This window comes from Microcaecilia unicolor, chromosome 2 (assembly GCF_901765095.1).
Source record: "Microcaecilia unicolor chromosome 2, aMicUni1.1, whole genome shotgun sequence".
Classification (NCBI taxonomy): Eukaryota; Metazoa; Chordata; class Amphibia; order Gymnophiona; family Siphonopidae; genus Microcaecilia; species Microcaecilia unicolor.
The window spans coordinates 355,201,226-355,226,188 of record NC_044032.1 but is presented as its reverse complement, the minus strand read 5'-3'; the positions used below and the strand labels follow the sequence as shown (position 1 = coordinate 355,226,188).

Sequence of the window (24,963 nt, the reverse complement as noted above, 5' to 3'; positions counted from 1 at the left end):
TAACCACATGGCAGGAGTACATGATTATGTGCTATGAAAGTACACTTGTAAGTCAGATAGAAGGGTTGTGGAAGTGGATATATGTGGGAGTGTTTCAACAGGACTATACTGTTTGGGGATAGGCCACAGAATAGCAATTCATTTTATTCTGTATTACCTATCAAAAGAAGCATGAAATTTGAGTATAGAAGTAAGCTAATGGCATTTTTGTCAAGGGTTTGACCAGATATTGAGTGAATTATTATCATTTATGCCCTGAGGCCTACATAGAGGCCCTGTATCGTTTGGAGTCCTCTTCCTTGTTTTTCAGGTTCATCAAATTGTCCTCTCACCTTAGTTGGCAGGCAGGACGTGACATCATTTGACTGTGATCACTGATGGCACCAGTCTGTGTTGAGGCCTGCTGTCCACCATTCCTGAAACAGACCTGGCCACCGCATTCTCCTCTGTTCTCAGGGTTGTTGCCTATTACTGCAATGAACTTTCTAGAATTGTAACCTTTATATCCCAAAACAACTCTGTTAAGGTTGCACCAATGCTGGAAGGGGATGTGGGTTGAACTCATTTTGTTAGATAGACTGCTAAACTCTAGGCCAGCATTTAAACTGGTGGTCCATATAGGAATATTGCTATACATTCTCAATTGTAATGATTTCTTTTTGCTTACTTGGTATAGGCATCATCACTAACGCCTCTGAAGCCACTGATTGTTTCCTGTATGATATTGTTCCAAGATCGCATGTATTGTCTCATGTTGCAAACACAAGATCCTAAAGTTCATCCAGTCCCACACACACAGTATACCCTATGCAGCTCGACATAGCAACCCGCCAGAGATCTGATGATGTGCCAGATCAAATATGGACCGGTTGTCCAGTACGTTGGTGACCTGTTGATTGTGTAGTGTTCGCCTGAAGGTTCTTGACAGCGGGCTGCAAATGCCCCTGAAATCTGTCACCTGCTTGAAGCTGTGTGGAAGCCAAGAAAAGTCGCTGTGATGCACTGTAGGGCCCACACAGGGAAGACAGATTCCATAGCCCGGGGCAACCGACGTGCGGACGAGGCAGCCAAGAAAGCCTGTCAAGAACCCTATCCTCCTGAACCTACTCCTCATCCATCTCCCTGAAGAAACCCCCGCATTTACAGAAACTCCCCCAACAGGGAGTCTTGAAATTTACCAGAAGTCAGGAATCCCCGAGTACAGGCCCGTCCAAGACTTAAGGAAGGTCAACAACCAGGTGGCCGACATAGTTGCTCTCGTACCGAACCCTTACTCCATTTTAGCCCAAGTGCCAGCCCAGACCAAGTGGTACAGTGTCATTGATCTGAAGGACGCCTTCTTCTCCATCCCCCTCGCCGCCGACAGCCAGAAATTGTTTGCCTTCACGTGGGAAGACTTACAGACTGGTAATAAGCAGCAGTTTACCTGGACACGACTCCCCCAGGGATTCACGAACTCCCCCACCCTCTTCGGCGACCAACTCGCTCAGGACCTGAAGACGTATCAGGACGAGTATGGGCCGGTCGTTCAATACGTGGACGACCTGTTGGTGGCCCGTGAAACGTTCACCGAATGTGCTGAAGCTACCCTCTACCTCTTGAAGACCCTGGAAGCCCAGGGGTACCGAGCCAGCCAGAAAAAGGCCCAGATATGCGAGATCGAAGTCGAGTATCTGGGGTTTCGCCTCCAAGAAGGAACCCGGAGTCTCGGTACCCCCTCGAACCCAAGCTATCCGCAACCAACCCACTCCTGCAAATAAGAAGGAACTGCGGGCACTCCTCGGAGCCGCTGGATATTGCCGCATTTGGATCATCAATTTTGCTGTCCTGACCCAAGACTTGTACGCCAAACTGAAAGGACCTGAACTCGAGGGCCAAGATCTCCGGTGGGAGAAAAGCGAACTGAAAGCCCTTCAGGACCTTAAGGATGCCCTTGCGGCCCCACCAGCGCTCGGACTGCCAGATGTGACTAAGCCGTTCCACTTGTTCATCGACGAAAAGAAGGGATTGGCATTTGGAGTCCTCACCCAACTGGTCGGCACCTGGCAACGCCCTGTAGCATACCTCTCCAAGGGCATGGACAACGTGGCAAGAGGATGGCCGATGGCGAAAGAAGTCACTTCCTTATTGATCCATCACCTCCTGCTGAGATACGGCCTTCCCAGACAGATAAACTCCGACAACGGTCCTGCATTCGCCAGCGAAGTAACACAACAACTCAGTACAAGGCTGGGTCTCGATTGGAAGTTACATTGTGCATGGAGACCCCAGAGCAGTGGAATAGTGGAGAGAGCTAACCGATCCCTCTTTAACCAACTGGCTACCGACCTCTGGGAGCCTCAAGAGTATCCTCGTCAGGGTGGGGGCCTGTTTTTGCTGTCCTGCCTATTAATACCTTTGTCTCTCCCCTTAGTTTTCAGGTGTCTCCGCTCCACCATGGAAAGCATCGCTGACCGCCGTGCTGCTGCCCAACTTATGGCTCTCCAGATGTACTCCCCCATTCCCCAGTCTGATGAAGCTGACGATGAAGCACCTTGTGGCTGACGTGCACCACCTCCTGAGTCACTTAAGGGGCCATTACCCTTGTGTCAGCATAAGACCGGATACAAAGGGGGGGGGATTCCACTAGGGGCCCTCCGTCTCAACCCCGGCGAAGCAACCAACGGCTGCGCAAGGGCTTAGGGCTCGCTTGTTGCCTCCCTCGCTAACTATCCTTGTCCTTTCTTTCCTTTTTCAGGGTTCATGGAGGTGATACTCTCCACCAGATGGATGTTCAAGTATCAAAAGGGGGGAATGAAGGGGTGGAACGCCGGATACTATTCGAATACTATGAATACTACTGACCACCAGAACAACCTCATGTTTTGTGCCTACTGATGGACTCTAACTCTGCTTTTGGCCTTTTAGCCATACCTTATTAATGCACTGGACCTTTTGTGCCTTACATATAATGAGCCTAGACTAAGACCAAACCTGTGCAGTTTAGACTTTTACTAGTAGTATGTATTTGTTAACCAGCAGCTAGATAACAAATTGTAGTAGTCAGCAGTTTAGGATTGTATGGAAGGCAGCTGGCTCTGCCAGCGCAGTCTCGTGATCCCTGCATAGAGGCTGTATTGTGTAAATGTGCTGGAACACTGAAATAAGTTACTGTTTTGCTGCAGTTTATACTAGAAGTTAGATTTTGCAGAAACCAGCTGGAACTTGTGCTGCTTATCAGTATATTGCCTTATATGGTATATGCAATGCCAAATAACTGTGGATAGACTAGAGACCAGTGTTGGAAATAGAGGGTTGTGTGCAAAGCCAAAGATAAGTTTCGTTTCCTGGGTTCTGTGTAAGATCCTCTGTCTGTAACTGCGCATGACTACTGATAAGAGTGTATAAGAACGAGTGTCAGGTGACGCTCAGGGAGCAGTATCCTGAGACTACTCAGTACTGTGAATTGCTAGCAGCACATAAAGATAAATAGAAAACCAATGCTGATTACACTTAAACTGATTATGAAGGGGTGGAACGCCGGATACTATTCGAATACTATGAATACTACTGACCACCAGAACAACCTCATGTTTTGTGCCTACTGATGGACTCTAACTCTGCTTTTGGCCTTTTAGCCATACCTTATTAATGCACTGGACCTTTTGTGCCTTACATATAATGAGCCTAGACTAAGACCAAAACCTGTGCAGTTTAGACTTTTACTAGTAGTATGTATTTGTTAACCAGCAGCTAGATAACAAATTGTAGTAGTCAGCAGTTTAGGATTGTATGGAAGGCAGCTGGCTCTGCCAGCGCAGTCTCGTGATCCCTGCATAGAGGCTGTATTGTGTAAATGTGCTGGAACACTGAAATAAGTTACTGTTTTGCTGCAGTTTATACTAGAAGTTAGATTTTGCAGAAACCAGCTGGAACTTGTGCTGCTTATCAGTATATTGCCTTATATGGTATATGCAATGCCAAATAACTGTGAATAGACTAGAGACCAGTGTTGGAAATAGAGGGTTGTGTGCAAAGCCAAAGATAAGTTTCGTTTCCTGGGTTCTGTGTAAGATCCTCTGTCTGTAACTGCGCATGACTACTGATAAGAGTGTATAAGAACGAGTGTCAGGTGACGCTCAGGGAGCAGTATCCTGAGACTACTCAGTACTGTGAATTGCTAGCAATAAAAAAGCTGATTTGTTTTGGAACCAAATTTGTCTTTCGTCTCCTGATTTTCGGACCCGTTACATTGGCGACCACGAAGGGACAGGAGTAGAAAGGGAAATCGGATTATATTCTTCCCCCTCCCCACTGCAGCCAGGTCGGCTCATCGACCCCCTCCCGAGAAGATGATAAGTGGCCACCGCTGATTTCAGTGTTCACCTCCCGGCAGAGGGCCGATTGATTCCGGCTGACTGGAAGTGGACTGTGTGGTTCCGGCAAAGCACCTTTTCCTTTTTCTTTTTTCCTCTCTGGAGAGGCGCGTACGACGGCGCGGCCTGCAACGACGACGACAGACAGGCGAGTATACTCAGCGTAGTGACCGGCCCAGTAAGGACCGAAGAAGAGGCGTGATCACCCTCTTTTAGCCAGTGACTAATACGGACTATTGGTATAAGACTAGGTCCCGAAACTCACTAGGCTCCGACGACGAAACCGAGCGGCGAACGGGAAGGTTTCTTGTGGCGTATGAAAATGTAGACTCTCAGGCTTCTCTGAACTGCAGATTCCATGACCTTGTGTACACGAGCTGCATGAGCCGTAGAATGGAATGTGTTTAGATAACGTGCTTGAGAACCAGATGAACTGTTCAGCAGCTGAGGAGTGCAGGTTTTTTTGTCTCAGGCTGCTATAGCGTAAAAGCAGTCCAGGGTTTGGGACCCACTCATAAGACCACAGCCGGTGGTGGGGGTGGGCTCGAGGAAATAATTACTCCGGGTGCATGTTAACAGAGTGATATGAGCCTTTGAACTTAACTGTTGCATCATGTTAGAAGTTATTATAAGATACTAGGAAAAATGCCCGTTTCTGAGTGCAATGAAACGGACGCTAGCAAGGGGCCCCCTCCCTCCGTCCCTCGGAGCTACTTGCGTTACTTGTTCGGGGTTCGCGTTTGCCTCGCATTTCGGCCCTCGAGTGTTATAGCTCCGCCCTCGACGTCATGACGTTTTGACGTGTTGTTTTTTTACATAGAGAGATAAGATTTTGTTTCTCTGAAACAGGAGAACTATGTATTCTACAGCAGACGGTGCAAGCTTTGTATATGCAGCACCAGGATTTCGTTGCTGGGGATAATGTTGTTTATCTTTCTTGAATCTGGTTGTTAAAAAGGGTATGACAATTCATGCTTTTCTTTAAGTCTAATGGGTATAGTATTACGGAGGTTAAATATAAAGCCTCCCTTCAGGAATGCAGCCTTGATGTTCCTCCAGCTGTTTTTGTCACGCTATGTTAACTTTCAACTTTGTGATTTACTGAAAGGTGCATGATGGCATTTTCAGCTCCATGCTGCACTTGGGTTCAAAGCACGGTGCATCTGTTGTAATTTACTGTGAGATTTATGGTATCGTGTTCATTTACTGACCATAGTCCCTAAAGAATGTAAAGAAAACCACAGAAGGTATCCCACACCCCAAAAGCTAAAACATTGGATTTTAAAACTCAGATTTGTAGCTTATGTCAAAGTTACCGAGAGAGCTTGTTGCAGCTTGTTTCCTCCCCACTTCTGCACAGATACATTCAGTTTAAACAAACCCTGCATTCGGAAAAAAAAAAAAAAAAAAAAAAAAAAAAAAAAGGGTCCAGTTTGTGCTTTTCTTCAGGGACATATCAGCTGCCTGTAGCCATGAGCAGTTGCCTTTTATGCAAACCTTATGAGTCTCGTAGGCAGTGCAAATCACAGCTGCTTAATTGTATTGCACTAAATTTGTTTTCCTCCACTGCAGAGGAGGGATGCAAATTCCTAAGTTATTCATGAGACTTGCAGACTATTTCTTGCCTATGCTCTGTACATACCTCAGTAGGATTTGTACAATAAATGTTTGTCTGGTGAAATATCCCACGTGTATGTTCTGTACCCCAGGTAATTGAGATTTCAGAGATAAGTTTTAGGTTTCATGTGGATTTTCAGTGTTCGTTGTTTCAGTGTTCAGTTGTTTGCTTATGACGTCACTCTTCTTTCTTTTATTGATGACTTGCTCCCTCTGCTGATCTTTGTGTGTATTACATGCACAAGTTGCTTTGGGAAAGAAAGAAAGGAAAAAAAAAAAAAAAAAAAGAAGACAGTCCCTGCCCAGAGGAGCTTGCGGTCTAGACTAGGGCAGACAGATAAGACTCACAATTACAGACTTTGTTTTAATAATGTGATTTATGCAAAGAACCGTTTGTCTACTAAACTACTTAATGTGTTTAATTCATCATGCTTGTGATAAATATATCTGTGTTACTTTACCTTGGGCAATTGTGACTCCAGAGATATTGCCCCCTCTAGGGTAAAGGAATTTAGCTGAATGTTCAGATTAAGAAGTTGTTAATGTACCTTGAATGAGAATGCTTTGTGCTGCTATAGAACATTTCTAGGCACCTGCCTACGTGCTGACATTATCCTTGTTCTAACTTTTCTCCATAAATCATATGTCTCATGATTTTAGCTGGACGCTTAAACCAGGTTGTCCAGAGAGGTGAGGTGTACCATGATAAAGATCTAAATGTAAGTTTTAAATCATAGGGAATCACATTGTGAAGAAGATGGAAGCAAGTTCCCAGTCATTGAAAGGTTACTGAGATGTTTGAAGCTTGTAAAAGTTATACTGCCAATGTGCAAGTTGTGTGAATAGTGTGAATAACCACATGGCAGGAGTACATGATTATGTGCTATGAAAGTACACTTGTAAGTCAGATAGAAGGGTTGTGGAAGTGGATATATGTGGGAGTGTTTCAACAGGACTATACTGTTTGGGGATAGGCCACAGAATAGCAATTCATTTTATTCTGTATTACCTATCAAAAGAAGCATGAAATTTGAGTATAGAAGTAAGCTAATGGCATTTTTGTCAAGGGTTTGACCAGATATTGAGTGAATTATTATCATTTATGCCCTGAGGCCTACATAGAGGCCCTGTATCGTTTGGAGTCCTCTTCCTTGTTTTTCAGGTTCATCAAATTGTCCTCTCACCTTAGTTGGCAGGCAGGACGTGACATCATTTGACTGTGATCACTGATGGCACCAGTCTGTGTTGAGGCCTGCTGTCCACCATTCCTGAAACAGACCTGGCCACCGCATTCTCCTCTGTTCTCAGGGTTGTTGCCTATTACTGCAATGAACTTTCTAGAATTGTAACCTTTATATCCCAAAACAACTCTGTTAAGGTTGCACCAATGCTGGAAGGGGATGTGGGTTGAACTCATTTTGTTAGATAGACTGCTAAACTCTAGGCCAGCATTTAAACTGGTGGTCCATATAGGAATATTGCTATACATTCTCAATTGTAATGATTTCTTTTTGCTTACTTGGTATAGGCATCATCACTAACGCCTCTGAAGCCACTGATTGTTTCCTGTATGATATTGTTCCAAGATCGCATGTATTGTCTCATGTTGCAAACACAAGATCCTAAAGTTCATCCAGTCCCACACACACAGTATACCCTATGCAGCTCGACATAGCAACCCGCCAGAGATCTGATGATGTGCCAGATCAAATATGGACCGGTTGTCCAGTACGTTGGTGACCTGTTGATTGTGTAGTGTTCGCCTGAAGGTTCTTGACAGCGGGCTGCAAATGCCCCTGAAATCTGTCACCTGCTTGAAGCTGTGTGGAAGCCAAGAAAAGTCGCTGTGATGCACTGTAGGGCCCACACAGGGAAGACAGATTCCATAGCCCGGGGCAACCGACGTGCGGACGAGGCAGCCAAGAAAGCCTGTCAAGAACCCTATCCTCCTGAACCTACTCCTCATCCATCTCCCTGAAGAAACCCCCGCATTTACAGAAACTCCCCCAACAGGGAGTCTTGAAATTTACCAGAAGTCAGGAATCCCCGAGTACAGGCCCGTCCAAGACTTAAGGAAGGTCAACAACCAGGTGGCCGACATAGTTGCTCTCGTACCGAACCCTTACTCCATTTTAGCCCAAGTGCCAGCCCAGACCAAGTGGTACAGTGTCATTGATCTGAAGGACGCCTTCTTCTCCATCCCCCTCGCCGCCGACAGCCAGAAATTGTTTGCCTTCACGTGGGAAGACTTACAGACTGGTAATAAGCAGCAGTTTACCTGGACACGACTCCCCCAGGGATTCACGAACTCCCCCACCCTCTTCGGCGACCAACTCGCTCAGGACCTGAAGACGTATCAGGACGAGTATGGGCCGGTCGTTCAATACGTGGACGACCTGTTGGTGGCCCGTGAAACGTTCACCGAATGTGCTGAAGCTACCCTCTACCTCTTGAAGACCCTGGAAGCCCAGGGGTACCGAGCCAGCCAGAAAAAGGCCCAGATATGCGAGATCGAAGTCGAGTATCTGGGGTTTCGCCTCCAAGAAGGAACCCGGAGTCTCGGTACCCCCTCGAACCCAAGCTATCCGCAACCAACCCACTCCTGCAAATAAGAAGGAACTGCGGGCACTCCTCGGAGCCGCTGGATATTGCCGCATTTGGATCATCAATTTTGCTGTCCTGACCCAAGACTTGTACGCCAAACTGAAAGGACCTGAACTCGAGGGCCAAGATCTCCGGTGGGAGAAAAGCGAACTGAAAGCCCTTCAGGACCTTAAGGATGCCCTTGCGGCCCCACCAGCGCTCGGACTGCCAGATGTGACTAAGCCGTTCCACTTGTTCATCGACGAAAAGAAGGGATTGGCATTTGGAGTCCTCACCCAACTGGTCGGCACCTGGCAACGCCCTGTAGCATACCTCTCCAAGGGCATGGACAACGTGGCAAGAGGATGGCCGATGGCGAAAGAAGTCACTTCCTTATTGATCCATCACCTCCTGCTGAGATACGGCCTTCCCAGACAGATAAACTCCGACAACGGTCCTGCATTCGCCAGCGAAGTAACACAACAACTCAGTACAAGGCTGGGTCTCGATTGGAAGTTACATTGTGCATGGAGACCCCAGAGCAGTGGAATAGTGGAGAGAGCTAACCGATCCCTCTTTAACCAACTGGCTACCGACCTCTGGGAGCCTCAAGAGTATCCTCGTCAGGGTGGGGGCCTGTTTTTGCTGTCCTGCCTATTAATACCTTTGTCTCTCCCCTTAGTTTTCAGGTGTCTCCGCTCCACCATGGAAAGCATCGCTGACCGCCGTGCTGCTGCCCAACTTATGGCTCTCCAGATGTACTCCCCCATTCCCCAGTCTGATGAAGCTGACGATGAAGCACCTTGTGGCTGACGTGCACCACCTCCTGAGTCACTTAAGGGGCCATTACCCTTGTGTCAGCATAAGACCGGATACAAAGGGGGGGGGATTCCACTAGGGGCCCTCCGTCTCAACCCCGGCGAAGCAACCAACGGCTGCGCAAGGGCTTAGGGCTCGCTTGTTGCCTCCCTCGCTAACTATCCTTGTCCTTTCTTTCCTTTTTCAGGGTTCATGGAGGTGATACTCTCCACCAGATGGATGTTCAAGTATCAAAAGGGGGGAATGAAGGGGTGGAACGCCGGATACTATTCGAATACTATGAATACTACTGACCACCAGAACAACCTCATGTTTTGTGCCTACTGATGGACTCTAACTCTGCTTTTGGCCTTTTAGCCATACCTTATTAATGCACTGGACCTTTTGTGCCTTACATATAATGAGCCTAGACTAAGACCAAAACCTGTGCAGTTTAGACTTTTACTAGTAGTATGTATTTGTTAACCAGCAGCTAGATAACAAATTGTAGTAGTCAGCAGTTTAGGATTGTATGGAAGGCAGCTGGCTCTGCCAGCGCAGTCTCGTGATCCCTGCATAGAGGCTGTATTGTGTAAATGTGCTGGAACACTGAAATAAGTTACTGTTTTGCTGCAGTTTATACTAGAAGTTAGATTTTGCAGAAACCAGCTGGAACTTGTGCTGCTTATCAGTATATTGCCTTATATGGTATATGCAATGCCAAATAACTGTGGATAGACTAGAGACCAGTGTTGGAAATAGAGGGTTGTGTGCAAAGCCAAAGATAAGTTTCGTTTCCTGGGTTCTGTGTAAGATCCTCTGTCTGTAACTGCGCATGACTACTGATAAGAGTGTATAAGAACGAGTGTCAGGTGACGCTCAGGGAGCAGTATCCTGAGACTACTCAGTACTGTGAATTGCTAGCAATAAAAAAGCTGATTTGTTTTGGAACCAAATTTGTCTTTCGTCTCCTGATTTTCGGACCCGTTACAATTACACTTTAAACAATTTTTCTTAAGAAGAACTAAAAGAGAACTATAATTTCCCATAGAACATCTCCCCCCTCCCAAGTCTGGCAGCAATCTGAGCTCAAGGGGCCCTTTGCACTAACAATAACACAGATCAGATCAAATCAAACCAAATTCAAACTGATTGAAGGTTGCATCAGCCATTTTCAGGAGCAGCCAGTACTGGTCAGGAGTGAGTTGACATTGCTTCTGCCTATTTCCCCCTAGATCACCAAGGACCAGCAAAGGTAAGATACATAGTAAATGACGGCAGATAAAGACCTGAACGGTTCATGCAGTCTGCCCAACACTCATTTTACATGGTATGTGTGATACTTTATATGTATAGCCAAGTTTGATTTGTCCTTGCCATTCTCAGGGCACAGACCATAGAAGTCTGCCCAGCACTCTTCTTGTACTAAAAGTTCTGAAGCTAGCATCGAAGCCCCTTAAAATTTACACTCCAGCACATCCCTATCTATTCAGTTACGATCAGGGTGTAGACCATAGAAGTCTGCCCAGCACTGCCACCCAATCTCTGCTAAGCTTCAGTAGATCAATTCCTTCTAAACAGGATTCCTTTGTGTTTATCCCAAGCATGTTTGAATTCCGTTACCGTTTTCATCACCACCTCCCGTGGGAGGGCATTCCACGTATCTACCACCCTTTCCGTGAAAAAACATTTCCTGACATTACTCCTGAGTCTGCCCCCCTTCAACCTCAATTCATGTCCTCTAGTTCTACCATCTTCCCATCTCCAGAAAAGGTTTGTTTGTGTATTAATACCTTTCAAATATTTGAATGTCTGTATCATGTCACCCCTGTTTCTTCTTTCCTCCAAGGTATACATGTTCAGGTCAGCAAGTCTCTACTCCTACGGTTTGCAACACAAATCCCATACCATTTTTGTAGCTTTTCTTTGTACTGTTTCCAGTCTTTTCACATCTTTAGCAAGATACAGCCTCCAAACTGAACACAATACTCCAAGTGGGGCCCCACCAGCGACTTATAGAGGGGTTTCAACGCCTCCTTTCTTCTGCTGGCTATACCCCTCTCTATGCAGCCTAGCATCCTTCTGGCCATGGCCATCGTCTTGTCATTGTTTCTTCACCTTCATATCCTCTGACACCAACACCCCAAGGTCTCTATCCTGAGTCGAGCTTACTAATCTCTCCCCTCCTATTCGGTATCTCTCTTTTGTGTTTCTGCACCCTAAGTGCATCACTCTGCACTTCTTGGCATTAAATTTTAACTCTGCTTTTGTCTATTAGAAACACTTATGTTACTTTTTTCCTTTTTTTTATGTATGCTCTTAAGTATTATTATCATGAACCATAGTTTAGAGGATGTAAAATATACCGTATTAACTCAAATAAGGTTACCTTATGGTGGCGATATAAAAAGCATTGAAAAACAAAGAAGAAAGAATGATTTTTCAGTGGGATACGGTAATACCACGGGGCCTAAATCGAGAGATTGATTGGTTACAGAAATAAACGTAAGGGAGGAGCAAATTAGAATTCAAAATAAAGAGCACAGCGCATGCGCTGGAGTCTTTTCAATTGGAGAGTCATGAGTAGAGAGGATGATCCGCACCAGGTATGCCAAGATTCATATGATAAATGATAAAAGAATAATTAAGAAATAATAGAGGGAGAAGGTGGATTACAGAAATATTGTGAAATAAAGAAAATTAAGGCTCAGTGTGGATAAGAGTTGCGTGGACAATAATAAAATATGTTTATATTGTAGAGTACATAAGTTCTCCTGACGACGCAAGATATTGCGAAACACAGCTTGTGTTGGGAACAAACAGTGAGCAGAATATATGGACTCTAGATGTTAAGAAGAAGTTTTTAAAGCGGCACGAGCACGACGTTACGCAAATTATCTACTCCGATGATTTTATCACATCACGAACACGGAGAAACGTTGACTCGAAGGCCCACCTCGAGATAAGTACATTTGCAAATCATAAATATCAACGAAGTGAAGGAGATTGTATAAAACAAAATAAATCATTAAGAGACAATAAGGAGGTAGGGAGGGTCACAGTGCAGTGATGTGTGGGTGATTAGATTACTAACGTCAAGCACTCGGAGTGATATGTAATATGCACAACTGAGCACTGTTTAATTTAAATTTAAGTTTAAGTATCAACAATTGTATATGAAAATAATACTTAAGAGCATATATAAAAAAAAAGAAAAAAAGTAACAAAAGGGTTTCTAATAGACAAAAGCAGAACTGAATACATGAAACCAGAAGAAAATAAGATACCCCAGGAATAATTTAAGTGAAAATTAAATTTTAACTGCCAGACCCTCCACCATTCTTCTAACGTTTGGAGATCCCTTCTCATTGTTTCTACTCCCTCCACAGTATCCACTCTATTGGCTATCTTCGTGTCATCCACAAAAAGGCAAACCTTTCCTTCCAACCCTTCAGCAATATCTCTCACAAATATATTAAACAGAATAGGCCCCAGCACCGACCCCTGAGGAACTCCACTGCTCACCTTCCTTTCCTCTGAGCACATTCCATTTACCACCACTCTCTGCCACCTGTAGGTCAACCAGTTTCCTATCCAGTTCACCACTTTTGTTCCTAGGTTCAGCCCATTCAGCTTATTCACGAGTCTTCTGTGGAGGACCGTATCAAAGGTAGGGCCAGGGGGTGGTCTACAGGGGTGTCCAGGCTCGGGCCTCCTGGTATTTTCATTGGGGATGGGGGTAGAGGTAGGATCAGGAGGGATAGCCAAGGTCTGGGGATGGGGGAGATGTTAAGGGGGAGTATGCTGCTCTGGGAGTGGAAGGGAGGATTATAAGGGGTGTCCCACAGGAACACATGTGCTGTGACCCGGAGGTCAACAGGCCCCAGCTGATACTCAGACTGGAGCCCAGTTAACCTCACCACATAAAGTTAGGTCAGCCTTTTTTGCTGTCCTAAGTTTATGCGGTAAACCTAGTTGGTTAGCAGACTGAATATTGCCACTAACCAGCTAGGAGAGCACAAGAGTAGGTTGACCGATGGCATTGCCAACCACAGAAGACAGACATCAAATCCAATAGATAAAAAGTTTATTGGGATGGTACACTTCTAAGATTCGACAAGGTGTCATGTTTTGGTGTTTTGTCTGCATCAGGAGTCTGTGAGTATACAGCATCTGACTTATCTATTATCAGACAGGAAAACGGATAAACCTTTTACATGTACAGAGAAGAATTTTGCAAAAGGCTGCCGGTCTTAAGAGCTGTGCCGTGAAACAGATGCAGAGTCTCAGAAGTATATCCATCCCAATAAACCTTTTAGCCATTGGATTTGATGTTTCTCTTCTGTAGTTGGGAGTGCCATCAGACACTCTACTCTTGTGTTCTCCTTTGTGAAGTTTCCTAGTGGTGTCCTTCTTCCTCCACCATTTGGTGCTGTTTTCCTATCACTAACCAGTTAGGTCATCGCTTGAGCCTAATTCTGCTCCTGGCCTGTCCCTAACTTCACAGGATAGGGAAAGTCCGTTTAGAGGGGATATTCAATCGTACTGTCCAGTTAAGTGCAGCTAAATATTTCCAGACAGTCCTGGACAAGCATTTTAAACAGCCAGGAACCTCTCCTGGCTATTTAAATCACTTTGAATATTGGACCCTGTATTTAGTTTACTCACATGTCAGATATTAAGAGCAGTCTGTGCATGTAAAAATGCCAATTTATTAACAGCAGTTGGAGCTGTTTGGCAGGCATATTTTAGCTTCCTGCTCCTTGCTTCCAGTGCCAATATTTGACTTGCCACCTGCTTCCTTCTTCTATGTACATATGCAATAATATCTCCCCTAAGAACAGCCTTCACCATGTCCCAAAACAACGGTGGATTGCCCATATGCTCCTGATTATAAATACAATATTCCTCCCGTATCTGAAATAAATAAGCACAAAAGGCTGGACCTCCATAGAAATGTGCTGGAAACTTCTGAGGGCTCCCCCCCCCCCCCCTCCCACTCCTTAAACCTAACCCCTCCACTTCTAAAGAATTTAATGTGTGGTTTGAAATAAATAAGGGTCCTATATTTTCATTTGTCACTCTCAGAAACAGATCTTTAGAAACAAAAATATAATCAATGCGTAATATGGTATCATGGGCCCTTGAAATATGAGTATAATCTGCCAAGTGGTGGAGCAACCTCCAAAGATCAACAAGGTGCAAACTCCTAAGTACCACCCTGTGCCCCTTATTTGATCGAGGCTGCATTCTAGAGTGACCCCCACTAGTGTCTAGATCTGAGTGTAATATAGTGTTAAAATCAACAGCTACGAACATGGGGGATCCACTGAAAGAGGCCAGGACAGGTAACAAGGATTGAAAAAAAAAAAAGATTTTTGATTGTTATTTGGGGCATAGACCATTTAATTGCCCATACACAGGTACAAACCTACCCTCAGGATCCTGTAGCACTTTATATTCTTTAAAATCCACAGCCTTACTAATTAGTATTATGATTCCTGCTATCTTCTTAGTGGATGAGGCAGGGTAGCAATATCGAACCCAAATGTGTTTCACTTCTGATGCTCTATCAAAGACAATTTGATTTCTTGTAGGCAAGCCACATCTGCCTTATCTATTCAACATCTGTAAACTTTTTGTTCTTTTAATAGGGGAGTCAATCCCTGCAATATTCAATGAAAATATTTTAAAATGTGCATTAACCATTCCAAAATAAAATGAAAGATACATGATATTAACCTTGTCTTATATAACTCGATCATTGGGGTGTCCAGTCCTTACCCCAACATCCTCAGCAAATTGCAAACTAATAAATCTTCCCGTTTCATCTGAAAAGATCCTAAGATCAACCACTGTCAGACCCGAAAAACATTCTCCTCCCATCCCGAACCCCTCATAACCTCAATCTGTTCAGCCATCAAACAACCTCAAACCTTCAACCCTCCCCACCCTCCGTTGCCCTATACCCCCTACCATGCATATTCATACACATTCTCTTCAGGTCTTAAATAATGCCAACTGGCCACCACACTCAGAACCCTGGATAAAACAATTGCAAACTAACTCTTCCCTTAAAACTGGAAAAGGATCAATCAGCCATCTGACACTCATACTATCAGGCTCACCGACCATATGCATATCCCCTCACACCTGCTGAAGGCATGTTACACTCTCACACACCCACAAACAATAAACAATCAAACTTCAGAAAAATGTAAATCTCCCGCAAAATCTTACAGTAAGACTTCCCCAATTGCCAACTGTTCATAAATCAAAGCAAGAATTTGCTATAATAAGAGAAAGAAAGAACAGCATCAGAGTGCTTCAACCACTGTGCATATACCCCCAGATTCTATATAGCGCAACCGAAATTGTGAGCGCAAATCTGGTCATATTCTGGATTCACACATGCAATTTAATTACTTAACAAGCCAATCAGCGCTGATTAATATGTAACTTCATTTCCCCTAGTCTTTCTAATTTTTAAAAAAGTAAACAATAGTTTTGTATTTACCCATTTCACTACACTCAGGATTTTATAGATCTCTCTCACATCCCCCCTCAGCCATCTCTTCTCTAAGCTGAAAAGCCCTAACCTCTTTTGCCTTTCCTCATATAAGAGTTATTCCATCGCCTTAATCATATGGAGGGACATAATCGAACGTTGCCGGCGAAATAGATCGCCGGCTATGTATTTTGGCGGCGGTGCAACAGCTGGCCAGGACCGTATTATCGAAAAAGATGGCCGGCCATCTTTTTTTTTGATAATACGGTTTAGCCCGGCCAAATGTCAGAGTTCGCCAGGTTTGAGTTGGCTGTTTTTGTTTTTCAGCAATAATGGAAAAAAATGCCGGTGATCTCAAACCTGGCGAAATCCAAGGCATTTGGTCATGGGAGAAGCCAGCATTTGTAGTGCACTGGTCCCCCTGACATGCCAGGACAGCAACCGGGCACCCTAGGGGGCACTTCTAAAAATTTTTAAAAAATAATCAAATACCTCCCAGGTGCATAGCTCCCTTACCTTGTGTGCTGAACCCCCCAAATCCCCCCCCCAAACCCACTCCCCACAACTCTACACCACTACCATAGTCCTTATGGGTGAAGGGGGGCACTTACATGTGGGTACAGTGGGTTTTGGGGGGGGGGGTTGGAGGGCTCAACACTTACCACCACAAGTGTAACAGGTAGGGAGGGGATGGGCCTGGGTCTGCCTGCCTGAAGTGCACTGCACCCATTAAAAACTGCTCCAGGGACTTGCATACTGCTGTCAGGGAGCTGGGTATGATATTTGAGGCTGGCATACAGGCTGGCAAAAAAGGTTTTTATTTTTATTTTTTTAGTGTGGGAGGGGGTTGGTGACCACTGGGGGAGTATGGGGTGGTCATTCCCCATTTCCTCCGGTGGTCATCTGGTGAGTTGGGGCACCTTTTTGAGGCTTGGTGGTGAAAATAAAAAGACCAAGTAAACCCGGCGAAATACTGCTTAACGCCACTTTTTTTTCCATTATCCGTGAAAGCCAGCCATCTGGTAGCCACGCCCATGCCCCGCCTTCGCTACGCCTTCGCTACGCCACCGATACGCCCCCTTGAACTTTTGCCGGCTCGTCGACGGGAAAGCGGCAATGCTGTCAAAAAAGCAGCTTTCGATTATACGGATTTCACCGCTTTTGAGAGATCGCCGGCCATCTCCCGATTTATGTCGGAAGATGCCCAGCGATCACTTTCGAAAATAAGCCTGCCAGTCTCCCAGTCTCGTAAGGTCCTCTTGTAATTTTTCACAATCCTCCCGCGATTTAATGACTTTGAATAACTTTGTGTCATCAGCAAATTTAATTACCTCACTAGTTACTCCCATCTATAGGTCATTCAGGGCCTTGCCAACACGGTAAGTGGGGTAAGCACCGCAGGGGGCGCCGACCTCTGGAGGGCACCGCCGCACCATGCTTACCCTCGCCGCTTACCGCAGCTCCCGGACCCCGACAGCAGCCCTTTTATTTAAATTTACCTCCGACATCGTAGCAGCTGAGCTGAGCTGAGCAGCGTCAGTGAAAGTGCTGCCGACTTCTCCAGCCTTCCCTTCGCGCTCGTTCGTTCCCTCAGTGTCCCGCCCTTGCAAGGAAATGACGTCAGAAGAAGGCGGGACACTAAGGGAACGAACGCGCGCGAAGGGAAGGCTGGAGACATCAGCAGCGCTTACACTGACGCTGCGCAGCTGCTGCCACGATGGAGGTAAATTTAAATTAAATACAAGAAACCAGACTCAGAGGGCGGGCAGGTGGTCATGGGAGGGCAGGGGAGAGAGGAGAATTGCTGGATAAGGAGGGATGGAGGAGGGAAGGGCAGAGAGGGACAAGGATGGACATGGATGGGAGGGCAGGGCCCAGGGAGAGAGGAGAAATTGCTGGAAATGGAGGGGAGAGAGGAGAATTGCTGGATATGGATGGAGGAGGGAAGGGCAGAGAGGGACAAGGATAGACATGGATGGGAGGGCAGGGCCCAGGGAGAGAGGAGAAATTGCTGGAAATGGAGGGGAGGGGAGAGAGGAAAATTCCTGGATATGGATGGAGGAGGGAAGGGCAGAGAGGGACATGGATGGACATGGATGGAGGGAAGGGAAGAGAGAGGAAGGAGATGAGATGAGGGAAAAGGGAGAAAACCTGCACATGGATGGAGAAAATAGGCAGAAGCTGGATCCACTGGACAGTCTGCAGAGGACCCAGCTTTTACTTACGGATGTAAGGCAAGAAATGAAGAAGAAAGGAGGAAAGTAAAGAAATAAATGGAAAGGAAGCCCTGGAAACGGAGTTAAGAGGACAGATTGCAGCAGAATCAGGTACTGGGCCAGCATGATCAAGTCACCAGACAACAAAGGTAGTGTTTGGAATATGTCCACTTTGAGAATTTACATCTGCTATCTTATTTTGCAATGTATAGCAATTTGTTTCTAAGAATATTGCTGACAATTCCTGTCAGTGTAGCAAGTGGTGAGCGATCATTTTCACGGTTAAAAATCATAAAAAATTATTTGCGATCAAGTATTTTGCAAGAAAGGCTTGTAAGCCTTGCCATGATTGCTATTGAGAATGATATATGTGCCCAGTTAGATATCAAAGATTTAATTACTAATTTCGTGAACATGAAAGCACGAAAAGCTAAGTGGTTGTAAACCCTCTATTTGTTCAGCAATCCCACAAAGATGCACTCCATCTTTCAGCTCCTATTTCCTTTGCATCTTGTGCCACGGGGGGGGGGGGGGGGGGGGGGGGAACGCCAACTGATAGTCTGCAGGGGGCACCAGAGACCCTAGGCATGGCCCTGAGGTCATTTATAAATATGTTAAAAAGCAGCGGTCCCAGCTCAGACCCCTGGGGAACCCCACTAACTACCCTTCTCCATTGAGAATACTGACCATTTAACCCTACTCTCTATTTTCTATCTTTTAACCAGTTTTTAATCCACAATAGAACACTACCTCCTATCCAACGACTCTCCAATTTCCTCTGGAGTCTTTCATGAGGTACTTTGTCAAACGCCTTCTGAAAATCCAGATACACAATATCAACCGGCTCACCTTTATCTACATGTTTGTTCACCCCTTCAAAGAAATTTAGTAGATTGGTGAGGCAAGATTTCCCTTCACTAAATCCAGGTAGAGGTCTTTCAAAAATTGTGCGCTGGTAAAAGTGGGAGCTAGTCCAGCGCTAATGGCTTCTAGCACCCACGATTACTTCTGAGCATCAAGGCATGAGGAGCTCTGCTGATCAGAGGCTTAGCCACTGCTTTTCTGCAGTCTCAGGTGACTTGCAGTCTCAGCCTGGTGGCTCCAGATTGGTCCTCTGGAGTTAAAAAAGAATTGCTGGGAATGTCATAATGTAGCTATAGAGCTGAGCTGTGTAGTTTTAGAAGAGGTCTTTAAGCAGAACTTGGGTATTTGGAGATTTTGCATTTGAGATAAAAATGTCTTCCTCCTTTCATTCAAAATTATCAATGGCTGCAAGTATCCCACACCATCTTAAAAAGCTCTGTTAACTATCAAGAACTTCAAAACACAACAACCTACATTATTGGAGTAAAAAAACTTCTGGAATAAGGTTGATAGGCCAACTTTATCTTGTAGCATGATGCAATCTTTGTACTTCATAGCATACCAGGGGGGTTGTTTACTAAAGCTTAGCTCGAGTTATCTGAAGCAGGGCCCATTTTATTCCTATGGGCCCTGCTGCAGATAACTCAAGCTAAGCTTTAGTAAACAATCCCCCAGGCCTATGGAAAGTGGGCATATCAGCAACAAATGAATGCTGGCATTAAGATACTATAGAAGGAACACTAGCAGGCTCATTTTAGAAAGAGATGGACATCCAAAAAGTGACATAAATCAGCATTTGGACGTCCATCTCACAGAGACATCCAAATCGGTATAATCGAAACCCTATTTTGGACTTCTTTCTCTGAAGTTCTCTGACGTTCGTTGCAAGGATGTCCAAATCTAAAAGGGGCGTATCAGAGGCATGTTTAAGGCGGGACTTGGGCGTTCCTAAGACTTGGGCGTCTTTGAGCCATAATGGAACAAAGCAAAGACGTCCAGGACTAAAACTTGAATGTTTTCAGCTAGACCTGTTTTTATTACGAATAAGGCACAAAAAGGTGCCTGAAATGACCAGATGACCACTGGAGGGAATCGGGAATGACCTCCCCTTACTCCCCCTGTGGTCACTAACCCCCTCCCAACCCCTCAAATTGTGATAAAGAACATTACTTGCCAGCCTCTATCCCAGCCTCAGATGTCATACTCAGGTCCATGACAGCGCATGCAGGTCCCAGGAGCAGTTGTAGTGGGTACTGCAGTACACTTCTGACAGGTGGACCCAGACCCATACCCCCTCTACCTGTTACACTTGTGGAGGAAACAGCGAGCCCTCCATATCCCACCAGAAACCCATTGTACCCACATATAGGTGCTCCCCTTCACCTGTAAGGGCTATGGTAGTGGTGTACAGTTGGGGGTAGTGGGTTTTGGGGGGCTCCGCACACAAGGTAAGGGAGCTGTGTACCTGGGAGCATTTTATGAAGTCCACTGCAGTGCCCTCTTAGGTGCCCTATTGCTGTCCTGGCATGTCAGGGGGATCAGTCTACTAAAAATGTTGGTTCCTCCCATGTCCAAATGGCTTGAATTTGAATGTTTTAGACTTGGGTATTTTTGTTTTCGAAAATGGACGAAAATCAAAGACGTCCAAATCCAAGGATGTCCATGGTATTTTCAAACACAAAAGATGGATGTCCATCTTTTTCAAAAATGACCTTCTCCCCGCCTTGGAATTTGGATGACATTGTAAAACGTCCAAATTCACACTTAGATGTTTCTTTCGAAAATGCCCCTTTAGGTCATATGCTATATGGTTGCCCTGACAAACAAATATTCTTGTGTACAACACTATTTATTTTGCTAAATGTGCAAGGAATTAACATTCAGCTGGAGCGTTTGGTAGGCAGATGTGAGATGGAAGTAGAATCCCCACCGTCTTGCAGCCATAAGGGATTTACAAGTTTACACAGACCCGACTCCTGATGACCCGGATGTAGCGAAACACAGGCTGTGTACTTTAAGAGTTTCAAGCACATCGCATGAGTGGAAGTGGATTGACCACAGGAGTGGAGAACTCTAAGCAAATGTTTGCATTTTCGTTTGGAATTCCTGGGACCCAGCACATATGAAAAGGATTGGATTTTGTGTAGTGCTGTGACTATGATGGGAGTTTAAAGCAACAAGCACACCCTAGGGCCCTGATGGCGAACCTATGACACGCGTGTCAGCACTGACACGTGTAGTCATTTTCGATGACACGCGGCGCCGCCGCAGTGTGGTCCGCCCAGTGCTCCCCTGCTCGCTCCCTGCTGTTTGCACCGATCCCTGCCTCGTAAAACTTATTTTTTCGCGAACCGGCAGACTGAAGAAATAAAACAAACAGCTGAAAGGCTTGCCTCCTTCGATCGCGTCGGCCGCTTCCTTTCCCTGCATTCTGAGCGCGTCCCGCCCTCCTCTGATGTCATTTCCTTTCCTCGAGGGCGGGACACGCTGAGAATGCAGGGAAAGGAAGCGGCCGACGCGATCGAAGGAGGCAAGCCTGTCAGCTGTTTGTTTTATTTCTTCAGTCTGCCGGTTCGCGAAAAAATAAGTTTTACGAGGCAGGGATCGGTGCAAACAGTAGGGGAGGGTGAGCAAGTGGGGCTGGGGGGGGTTGTGTGGCCAATTGGGGCTGGGGGGGGCGTTGTGTGGCCAATTGGGGCTGGGGGGTGTGTGTGGGCAAGTAGGGCTGGGTGTGTGTGTGTGTGTGTGTGGGCAAGTGGGGCTGGGGGTGTGTGTGGGCAAATGGGGCTGGGGGTGTGTGTGTGGGGGCAAGTGGAGCTGGGGGGGTGTGTGGGCAAGTGGGGCTGGGGTGTGTGTGTGTGTGTGGGCAAGTGGGGCTGGTGGTGTGTGTGTGGGCAAGTAGGGCTGGGGGTATGTGTGTATGGGCAAGTGGGGCTGGGGGGCTGGGCAAGTGGGGCTGGGGTTTGAATGATCTCAGGGGCAGGTGGAGGCTGGGGCGAGTCACTGGACATTGAAGGGAGGGGGAGGATAGGGGGCAAAAGAGAATCGCTGGACATGGAGGGGATGGGATAGTAGGGCAGGGGAGAGAGGAGAATGGAGAATTGCTGGACATGGATGGAAGGGGAAGGCAGGGAAGAGAGAATTGCTGGACTTGGATAGGAGAGGAGGGCAGGGGAGAGAGGAGAATCACTGGACATGGGAGGGGAGGGGAGAGGAGACATGCTGGACATGGATGGAGGGGAGGGAAGATAGGAAGGAGATGCACATGGATGGGATGGCAGGAGAGGAAGGAGAAATGCTGGAAATGGATGGAGAGGAGAGCAGGAGATAGAGGAGAATTGATGGACATGGATGGATGGAGGGGTTGGCGGGGAGAGAGGAGAAATGCTGGACATGGAAGAAGAAAGGAGGAAAGTAAAGAAATAAATGGAAAGGAAGCCCTGGAAACGGAGTTAAGAGAACAGATAGAGAGCAGCAGAATCAGACACTTGGACCAGTATGGATAGAAAACAGTCACCAGACAACAAAGGTAGAAAAAAATTATTTTATTTTCATTTTAGTGTTTGGAATTTGTCCAATTTCAGAATTTACATCTGTTGTCTTATTTTGCACTGGGTATACTGGAGCTGTAACATCTTACAGAAATGATTTATAATGAAAAAAAATCACAAGTTATTGTTTTTCTCCTATACTAGTATATTTTCAATGATGTCTGTTTATATGCGCCATGGCTGATATAAGGGGTGTGGCTAATGTGGGTGTGGCTATCATAGGGGTGGAGCCATATGTGGTGACCCAACCATAATGAGTACCGGCACCTTTTTTTCTACAAAAAATGCACTGGGTCAGCCCTCCCTCCTCGCTCCCGGAAACTAACCTTAAAGCCTCCTTTCACGTCGCAGCAAGCAGCAGCAGGGCAGGCCACTCCTTCCTTCCGTGTCCCGCCCTCGCCTGACGTAACGTCCGCGAGGGCGGAGCACAGAAGGAAGGAGGAGAGGTCTGCCCTGCTGCTGCTTGCTGCGACGTGAAAGGAGGCTTTAAGGTTAGTTCTGGGCCCGGTAGCGGGTGGAGGGGGGGCCCAGCGACCTCGGGTGGGCAGCGATCTTGGGTAGGGGGGGGCCCGGGGGCGGTCCTAGTAGCAGTGATTTTTCTCGAAGTGACACACCACCCGAGTTATGCTCGGTTTTTTGGCGAATTTTGACACATCAAGCTCAAAAGGTTGCCCATCACTGCCCTAGGGGGTAGTGCTGCACTAAAATTAGATGAACTTTTTGAACTTGCAGTGCAGTGCTGTGACCAGTATGGAAGATTAAAGCAACAGGCACACCCCGTGGGGGTAGTGCAGCACTAGCATCAGAGGAACTTTTTGAACAAATATCCTGCTGAGGTTACTGGGCATTTTGAACAGTTAGGATATAACATGTATTAGTGGGTTTGCTCCATTAAGGTTTTATTGTGAAATGTGTATGAGAGTACATTTGTAAGTGAGTGTGCATGAGTGTGTATGAAGGAATGATATGTTAAGGTATTAGGTTTTGTAAGCAAATAAATAATAAAGGTATTTTCTAAAAATGAATTAACTGGCAGAGAGTTTTATACTAACAAATATTCATGAGAGAAATTTGCATGCTGTGGAGGCAGTGCATGCAAATATCTCTCATGACTAGCTGGGGTGCCTCCAGGATCAGGTTTGGGAACTACTGTTATGTTGTTTGTTTAGTTTTGGTTGACTTAAAACTAGTAAACTATCAGGCTTATTTTCGAAAAAGAAGGGTGCCCATCTTTCGACACAAATCAGGAGATGGGCATCCTTCTCTCAAGGTCGCCCAAATCGGCATAATCAAAAGCCAATTTTGGGCGTCCACAACTGCTTCCCATCGCGGGGATGACCAAAGATCCCGGGGGCATGTCAGAGGCGTAGCAAAGGCGAGACTGGGGCGTGCCTAACAGATGGGCGTCCTCGAGCGATAATGGAAAAAAGAAGGGTGTCCCTGAGGAGCACTTGGGCGACTTTACTTGGTTCATTTTTTCTTACAACCAAGCCTCAAAAAGGTGCCCAAACTGACTAGATGACCACGGAGGGAATTGGGGATGACCTCCCTTGACTCCCCCAGTGGTCCCTAACCCCCTCCCACCCTGAAAAAAACTACTTTAAAAACTTTTTTTGCCAGCCTGAAATGTCATACTTAGGTCCATCGCAGCAGTATGCAGGTCCCTGGGGTGGGGGGTGGGGGAGGGAGGTATGTGTGTGTCAGCGGAGGCATAGCGAAGGCGTAGACGTCCTTCTTTCAAGCATTTTGGACGTCCTGAACTGCCCCCCCCCCCCACAGGGATGGCCAAATTTCAAGGGAGTGGAGTGGAGTGGAAGAGTGGCCTAGTGGTTAGAGCACTGGTCTTGCAATCCAGAAGTGGCCAGGTCAAATCCAACTGCTGCTACTTGTGATCCAAAATCCAAATAAATAAATAAATAAATAAAGGGAATGTCAGAGGCATAGCAAAGGCATGCATGTCCTTCTCACAGAAACATCCACATTTTGGACATGCCTTCGCAGGGAGGCATAGCAAAGGACGTCCTTCACCCATACTCTAAAAAAAAAAGAAAAGACGTTCCTGACGAGCACTTGGACGTTTTTGCATTTTTCTAAGGTTGTAGACAGCAATTTATTTAAGGTTGTAGACGGCTATTATACACGCAGCTTGTCTACATGTATGAAGCCGTCTTTAGCATGCGCAGAGCAGCCACGCATAATGCCTGGCTGCTCTGCACTGGCTTCACCTCCTTAGGAAGGAAATTGTGTGCAAATGAGCTAACAGCGAGCAGCTCATTTGCATGTGATTTCCTTCATGCATGCCCGTTCCTTTCCGAATCGCTAAGGGATCGGTAAGGGAAGGGCTTTTTCCGTTCAGTTAGTGCACCTGGCTGAAGGTAAGGGAGCTATGTACCAGGGAGCAATTTGTGAAGTCCACTGTAGTGCCCCTAGGGTACCCGGTTGGTGTCCTGGCATGTTAGGGGGACCAGTGC

At 46.1% G+C, this 24,963-nt stretch overlaps 1 long non-coding RNA gene across 1 annotated transcript; it reads left to right on the top strand.

Moving 5' to 3' along the window:
- Positions 1 to 10,158: 10,158 nt before the first annotated feature.
- Positions 10,159 to 22,090, top strand: LOC115462469. Its single transcript, XR_003940866.1, has 3 exons — positions 10,159 to 10,265; positions 20,946 to 20,950; positions 22,080 to 22,090. It is a non-coding gene; the product is annotated as an uncharacterized LOC115462469 (long non-coding RNA).
- The last annotated feature ends 2,873 nt before the right edge of the window (positions 22,091 to 24,963 follow it).